The sequence below is a fragment of the Cryptomeria japonica genome, chromosome 11, assembly GCF_030272615.1.
Source record: "Cryptomeria japonica chromosome 11, Sugi_1.0, whole genome shotgun sequence".
Lineage (NCBI taxonomy): Eukaryota > Viridiplantae > Streptophyta > Pinopsida > Cupressales > Cupressaceae > Cryptomeria > Cryptomeria japonica.
In genome coordinates, this window is record NC_081415.1 from 434,308,103 (window position 1) to 434,315,473 (window position 7,371).

Below are 7,371 nucleotides of genomic sequence, written 5' to 3' on the forward strand. Positions count from 1 at the left end.
TTGGTCAATTAGTTGAGAAAGGATTTCAGTTACAATTCAAAAATGGAAAATGGAAAATCTTGAATAGAACTGATTTAGAAATTGCAACCGGTAATCAGACTATAGGTAATATCTTTCATTTGAATAACAGTGAAAATACATGTTTAATTGCACATATAGATGAAAGTTGGTTATGGCATAAGAGACTCTATCATGTAAACTTTGATTGCATGGTGAAGATTAGTACTACTAAGGTAGTTAGAGATTCACCTAAAATTGTCAAATCTCAGAATACAATATGTAAGGAATGTCAATTTGGAAAACAAGTTAGAGCTAGTTTCAAAAGTATTCCAGAAAAATCCAATAATGCTCTTGATTTAATTCACATTGATTTATGTGGTCCAACTAGAACTAAAAGCTTACAAGGTGATAGATATTTCATGCTAATCATTGATGACTATTCTAGAATGTGTTGGGTTACTTTTCTCAGAGAAAAATTTGAAGCACTGGGAAAGTTCAAACTGTTCAAAGCAATGGTATAAAATGAAACTGGTAAGAAAATTAGATGTTTAAGATCAAATCAAGGAGGTGAATTTACATCTAAGGAATTTAATATATTCTATGAAGTGAATGGAATCAGAAGACAAATATCAACACCTTGGGCACCACAGCAGAATAGAGTTATTGAAAGAAAAAACAAAACTATCTTGGATGCAGCAATAAGTATGCTATCAAAAGAAAACCTACCACATGTATATTGGAGAGAGGTATTCAGTACAACAGTCTATACATACATCGAAGGTGAAACTGGTAAGACTCCTCATGAACTATGGTTTGGTAATACTCCTATTCTTAAGTATTTCAGAATTTTTGGAAGTAAATGTTATATCAAAAGAGATGAGTATATTAGCAAATTTGATCCTAGAAGTGATGAAGGAATATTTCTTGGTTATTCATCTAAGAGCAAGGCATATAGATGTTTTAACAAAAGATTGCAGAAAATTGTTGAAAGTACAAATGTAAAGATTGATGAACAATTCAGAGGAACTTCAAGGTATATAGACTCTGAACTGACAGCAAAAATTTTGACAAATGAACCTACATGGAATTCACTAGTACAGAATGAAGATCCAGTTACCCTGGTATCATCTGAAGATTCCATAGTAACTGAGGAACAACAACAAACAAAGACACCTCGGTATGTAAGACTGAATCATTCTGAAGATTAGATAATTGGAAACAAGTTTAAAGGAGTTATGACAAGAGTAAAATTGGCAAATGAAGAGGTATGTCTTATTTCTCAAATTGAACCATCATCTATTAATGAGGAATGTGAAGATAAACTTTGGATTAAAGCTATGGAAGAAGAATTAGAACAAATTGAGAAAAACAACTCTTGGACATTAGTTCCCCTGCCTAAAGATAAAAATGTAATTGGAACCAAATGGGTTTTTAGAAACAAACTTATTGAAGATGGTAAGGTTGTTAGAAATAAAGCAAGACTAGTGTGTAAGGGATATTCTCAAAAGGAAGGAGTGGATTACAATGAAACCTTTTTACCGATAGCTAGAATTGAGGCAGTCAGATTATTTTTGGCTTTTGTAACACACAAGAACTACAAAGTTTATCAAATGGATATTAAATGTGCATTTTTAAATGGAGATCTTGAAGAGGAAGTGTACATTGAACAACCTTATGGATTTTCTTTGACAGATGACAATGATATGGTTTGCAGGTTAAGAAAAGCTTTGTATGGATTGAAGAAAGCTCCAAGAGCTTGGTATGCAAGATTGGATAAATATCTTTTAAAGATTGGTTTTACTAAAGGAAATGCAGATAATAATTTATATTATAAAGTAACTAATGATGGCATATTGATTATGGAAGTATTTGTTGATGATATAATCTTTGGAGGAGAAGATGGATTATGTAAAGAATTTTCTATTAAAATGCAACAAGAATTTGAAATGTCTATGATTGGAGAAATAAAATTCTTTTTAGGATTGCAAATTTCTCAAACTGATAAAGGTATATTCTTGAGTCAATCCAAATACTTAAAAGAGTTACTAAAGAAATTTGGGATGGAGAACTCTAAACTGGTAAGTACACCTATGACAACAAATGACAAACTATCACTAAGGGATGAATCTACACCTGTTAATCCAACTAGATACAAATCTATGATAGGAGGTTTGTTGTATTTGACATAGACTAGACCTAATATTATGAATTCAGTATGTATTGTTTCAAGATTTCAAAGTAATCTTAGAGAAAATCATGAATCAACAGTAAAAAGGATTTTTCAATACTTACAAGACACTATAAATCTTGGATTATGGTATCCTAGAGATGAAAACTTTGAATTATGTGCATACACATATGCAAATTGGGTAGGAGATGTGGATGATAGAAAAAGAACCACCGGTGGAGCATTCTTTCTTGGAAACAAATTAGTTTCTTGGTTGAGTAAGAAACAAAGTTGTACACCTTTATCAATAGCAGAATCAGAATATGTTGTAGCAGTAACTAACTGTACACAAGTACTATGGCTTAAGTAAATGTTGAAAGACATAAAAGTAAAATGCAAGGAACCTATTACTATCTATTGTGATAACACTGCAGCAATTGATATATCTAAGAATCCGGTATTACATTCTAAAACCAAACATATTTCTATCAAACTAAATTTTCTAAAAGAAAATGTTGAAGCAAAGGAGATAAAACTAGTTTATGTTAATACTAAAGAGAAAATTGCAGATATTTTCACTAAACCTTTGCCTAAGGAGACTTTTGAATATCTCAGACATCAGCTTGGAGTCATACCACCACTAGTAGAGACTTAGAAAATTGATGATTGTCATCAACCAGTAGAATTAACAGAGAAATCTTTTTTCCGACTTTGATGGGAAGCTACTTCTCAGGGGGAGTAGTTGGTATATTGATTTGATTGGTATTTTGTATATGAACTTGGTTTTATTGTAACTTTGGCATTTGATGTCAAAGGGGGAGAGATTGGTATGGAAAAACTTTGAAAAACACAAGGAAAAAACCTGTTGCTCCTAGGGAGAGAGATTGTTGTTTGGGAGAGATTATTACTCTCTATATCTGTATTTTGAATTTTGGTTATGATCTCTTTTTGGAGATTATTGGTTTTTGGTATTTGGTATTTCTGTTTTGGCACTTTGATGGTTTTTCCATCTTGTGTTGCCATCAATTCCAAAGGGGGAGATTGTTGGTATTTTGGTATGGTTTTTTCATTGATGTCAACACCTACTAAAACTCTAGCACTTTGGAGAATCAACAACATTCACCAGCAAGCAAGTGACTCATGCATAGTCACTGGTATCTGGTACACTGGCAAGAGATAATGATCACCGACACTTGGAATGATATGGAAAACACTTGGTTATGTCAAAGACATCATTTGGACATCTTGTCCTGGAGTTTTGTTTATTGGTATATTCATATTTGCATAATTGTTGTTACCGGCAAATAGGTTCAGGGTTACACTGATAGGTTTATCTTTTCTAGATTAGCATGGCACACTATGGAGATGATTAATTATTTTTGTAAATGCATTAAGCTGACATGTTCAATCGATTATTGCATTGGATATTGTATTGTTTGTAAAATGTTTTATTGAAATATCTTGTAGAGTCGACCTACTAAAATTGGTCTTAGGTTATAGTATAAATGTAAGATCTTATTTGTAAGATCAGATGCAGAATGTGAAAAAGGATTGTGTGAAGGTATATGCGAGAATAAGTAGAGCTATACACATAGACATCATTTGAAGATTGAAGAAGGGTTTTTGTGAAGACAATTAGAACTACACCGATACTGAATCCAGCATATGAAGATGCTATTTTGTGTAGTACATTCTTATTAGATTTAACCATCCAACTATAGTTAGTGTGACTCCCATTTTGTGATTGAGCAGTGAGCTCTAGGTGCTTGGCCTTTCTGCATGTGCAGACCCCATTTATGTACACTTACTATCTACAGTAGTATCATTTGATTGTGGGTAAGGTTTCCCACTGTGGTTTTTCCCCTTACATGGTTTCCACATACAAATATTGGTGTTATGTGTTGTGGATGACTTTGTCTTTATTTTTCATGCACTAATCCTTACCAGTATAGCAATTAACTGTTAAAACTTTCTACCGACATATTGAACTAGTTTATCAGTATTAAACATTAAGCTGGTTAAGTTGATTTTGGTTTGAATTTTTTTGACAATTGACTCACCCCCCCCCTCTCAGTTGTCTCCAGGACCTAACAATATGATGATTTCATCTTCAAATTCAGGGATATCTAGAATTCCAAAAAACCCTAGATTCTCAATATACTTATACCTAGGCTTGATCTTTCTAGAGTCTCCCATCAAATCACTCATATAAATTCTCTTGATATCACTGGTACCCAGATCCTCAATGTGGTAGTGAATGTATGCTCTGACATCTTCCACATATACAACTCCTTTCAGAACATGGGAAAATTCAGAAAATGAATCATCCAAGGTGGCAATATGCGAACATTGCTTGAAAATTGGCCTAAGATGGTCCTTAACCTCAACAATAGTAGGTGCAGAGGATGATCCTTCTTCTAAGATGAAAGATAAATACCTCAGAAATAGTTGTCCGTGAAATCCTAAAGAATTCTTCCAATCACTGGTGGAATCTCTAAAGAAGATATCTTATTACACTTAATCACCTTAGACTCGCTTTGAATCTCTCTTAATCGCTCTGAATGTAAGGTGATCAGAAATAAAGTGGATTCAACCTTTTAACCTTCAAGAAACCCTAATATGTCATTGATATGATTGATTTTTGGTGAATCATATCAGATCTCGGTCAAACATCTCCATACTGGATAAACATTTCCAATGTCTAGAACATCTTCTAGAACCTCTTCCCAGGGCTTAAACAATGTTATCATGAATTTTGCCTACCCCTAAGGCATCTGCCTCAGTTACCAGATGAGCTTCATGCCAGTGTAGGAGAAACCTCCTCTATCAATTGAGTAACTGGAGCATTCCCATCTGTTGATTGGTCATCTTACTTCCTAACCTATTTCTTGATATGATCTTGCCAGATTTCATTGACCTTCTCTTTCCCTTTATCATTTGATCCATCATTGTTAACCAGTGGATTTTTTCTTCTACACAACTTAGCTATGTGTCAAATCTTGTTGCATGCATAACATGTAACATTGTTCTTTTGAATTGCTTTTATATAACTGGTATAATTGTTTGACCTGCACTAATTAGCCATATGTCCAAATTTTCCACATGAAAACATTTTACATTCATTCTACAATCTTTTGTCTTATGACCATACATTTTGCATTTAGAACATTGACCGAGAGTAGAATTATAGTTCTAATTTTCTCTATTTCTACATTACCTAGTCATGTGACCAAATTTATTACAAACAAAGCATCTACCATTAAATTTGTAAGCATTAAGAAACCTTACCGGTGTCTTCTAGTTTTTATCTTCATTTGCAGTACCAAAGAATTAACCTTTTTCAAATCCAAGTCCACTAGAATCTCCACTCTATCTTTGGTTTTTCAATAATTCATCAAGTCGTGCTAAACTAGCTTTGAATTTGTCCTTGTACTCACTTGCAATAGTTAGATCATCTCTCAAAATTATCATTTGTCTTTCAAGTTCTTGTTCATTACTTTGAGATTGCACTAAATCAATTCTCAACATATCATTTTCATGAACCAACAAGATGCATTCATCAAATCTATCTTTTAGAGATCTCCCAAGATTTTTTTCATTCATCTTCCGGTCTTCAATCTCCTTTGACATCCTCATAGTTAGGGCTTGCATTTCATTCCTCATGACCATGTTCTCCTAACTTGGCTTCTGACATCTTTCATAAAGGGCATCTTTCTCTTTATTATCCTGATTTTGTAGAAGTTCCTTCCTCCTAGCTTGAACAAATGATAGCCTCTCCTATAGAATAAGAATGAATTCCTTGGTAGAATTCAATTCATCTTATAACTTCAAGCTCTTCATCCTTTCAGCATCATAATCTTCAAGTGCTATCTCAACTTCAAGTTGTCTCTCCATACATATCCATGGATTCTAGATTCAGGATCTTTCTCAAGCTATTAAACTTCTTCTGAGGCATAAGGCTCTGATACAAATTGTTGTAATCTAAGAACACTAAGGGGGTAGGGGGGGGGGGTGAATCAATGTTCTACCATAATGTTCATTTTTAACCTTATTATAACATGCATTCACCAATTGATAAACCGGTACAAATATACTTGAAAGGAGTAAAGAAATCAATAAGCCAATAAAACAAATTAACACCATAACACACATAATTATAAGTGGAAAACCTCAAAGAGGAAAAACCATGGTGGGATTTGTGACCCACAATATCAATCCATTGGCCATATGAAAAGATATTACATAATATGGGGGCCTACACTTGTAGGATGACTTACAACCTAGAGCACATTTCTCATGAAAAAGGAGTCCAACTAACTATAGTCAATTTGAATAAGAAAAAATAAAATTGAACTCATTTAATGCATTTGCTATGCCTGATAGAGTTCTAGTTCAAGATCTAACTATTCTGATTTTGAAACCCTAAACCCTTACTGAAATAACCTCTTACATAACTATCCTCGTAATCTTTGCATTACAAAATATCATCACATTCTCCTATATAATAAATTATCTAATCAACTGACCTATATACCCTTACAATCCTTCACGACTCCTGTCGGCTTACATAGATAATTACAAAATGAATATACATGTCAACTCAATTACATATATAAATAAATATCAAAATCAATTGCCGATTGTTGGATCTCCCAAATGATGTTGGCATGAAATACTAGTATCCTATTGTAAGTCACGTTGGCCTCAAATACCCAAAGAATCCTTCCTAGTGGTGAAGATACCTATCGCTGTCAGTGAAGTGTCTGTCAGTAAACAACCAAACCAAAGAATGAAGCTGAAACATGTTTCCATCAATGACAACATATGAAACCAATCAAATGAGTGTTAATTGCCAACATATCATACTTCCCATGCTGCTCATATCTATCATTCCTATCATTCTTATCAAACTTAGCATGCCTATCATACTTAGCCATTCTCTCTGGGAATCTAGAAGCAAAATGTCCTATCTGATTACAAGAGAAACATTTTGAAGGAAACTTTCCATCATACTTACTGACACCTTTAGGCAATCTCTAGGCAATCAATGATTCAAGCTTATCAAGCTCCCTTTCTTTCTTTTCAATCTCTTTTCTCTCTCTCTCTCTCTCTCATATCTGAATATTCTACACTCATCAGGATGATACTTCTGCTCACCAGATACAAATGCAGATGCTCTAAATGTTGTCTCAAATTTTTCATAT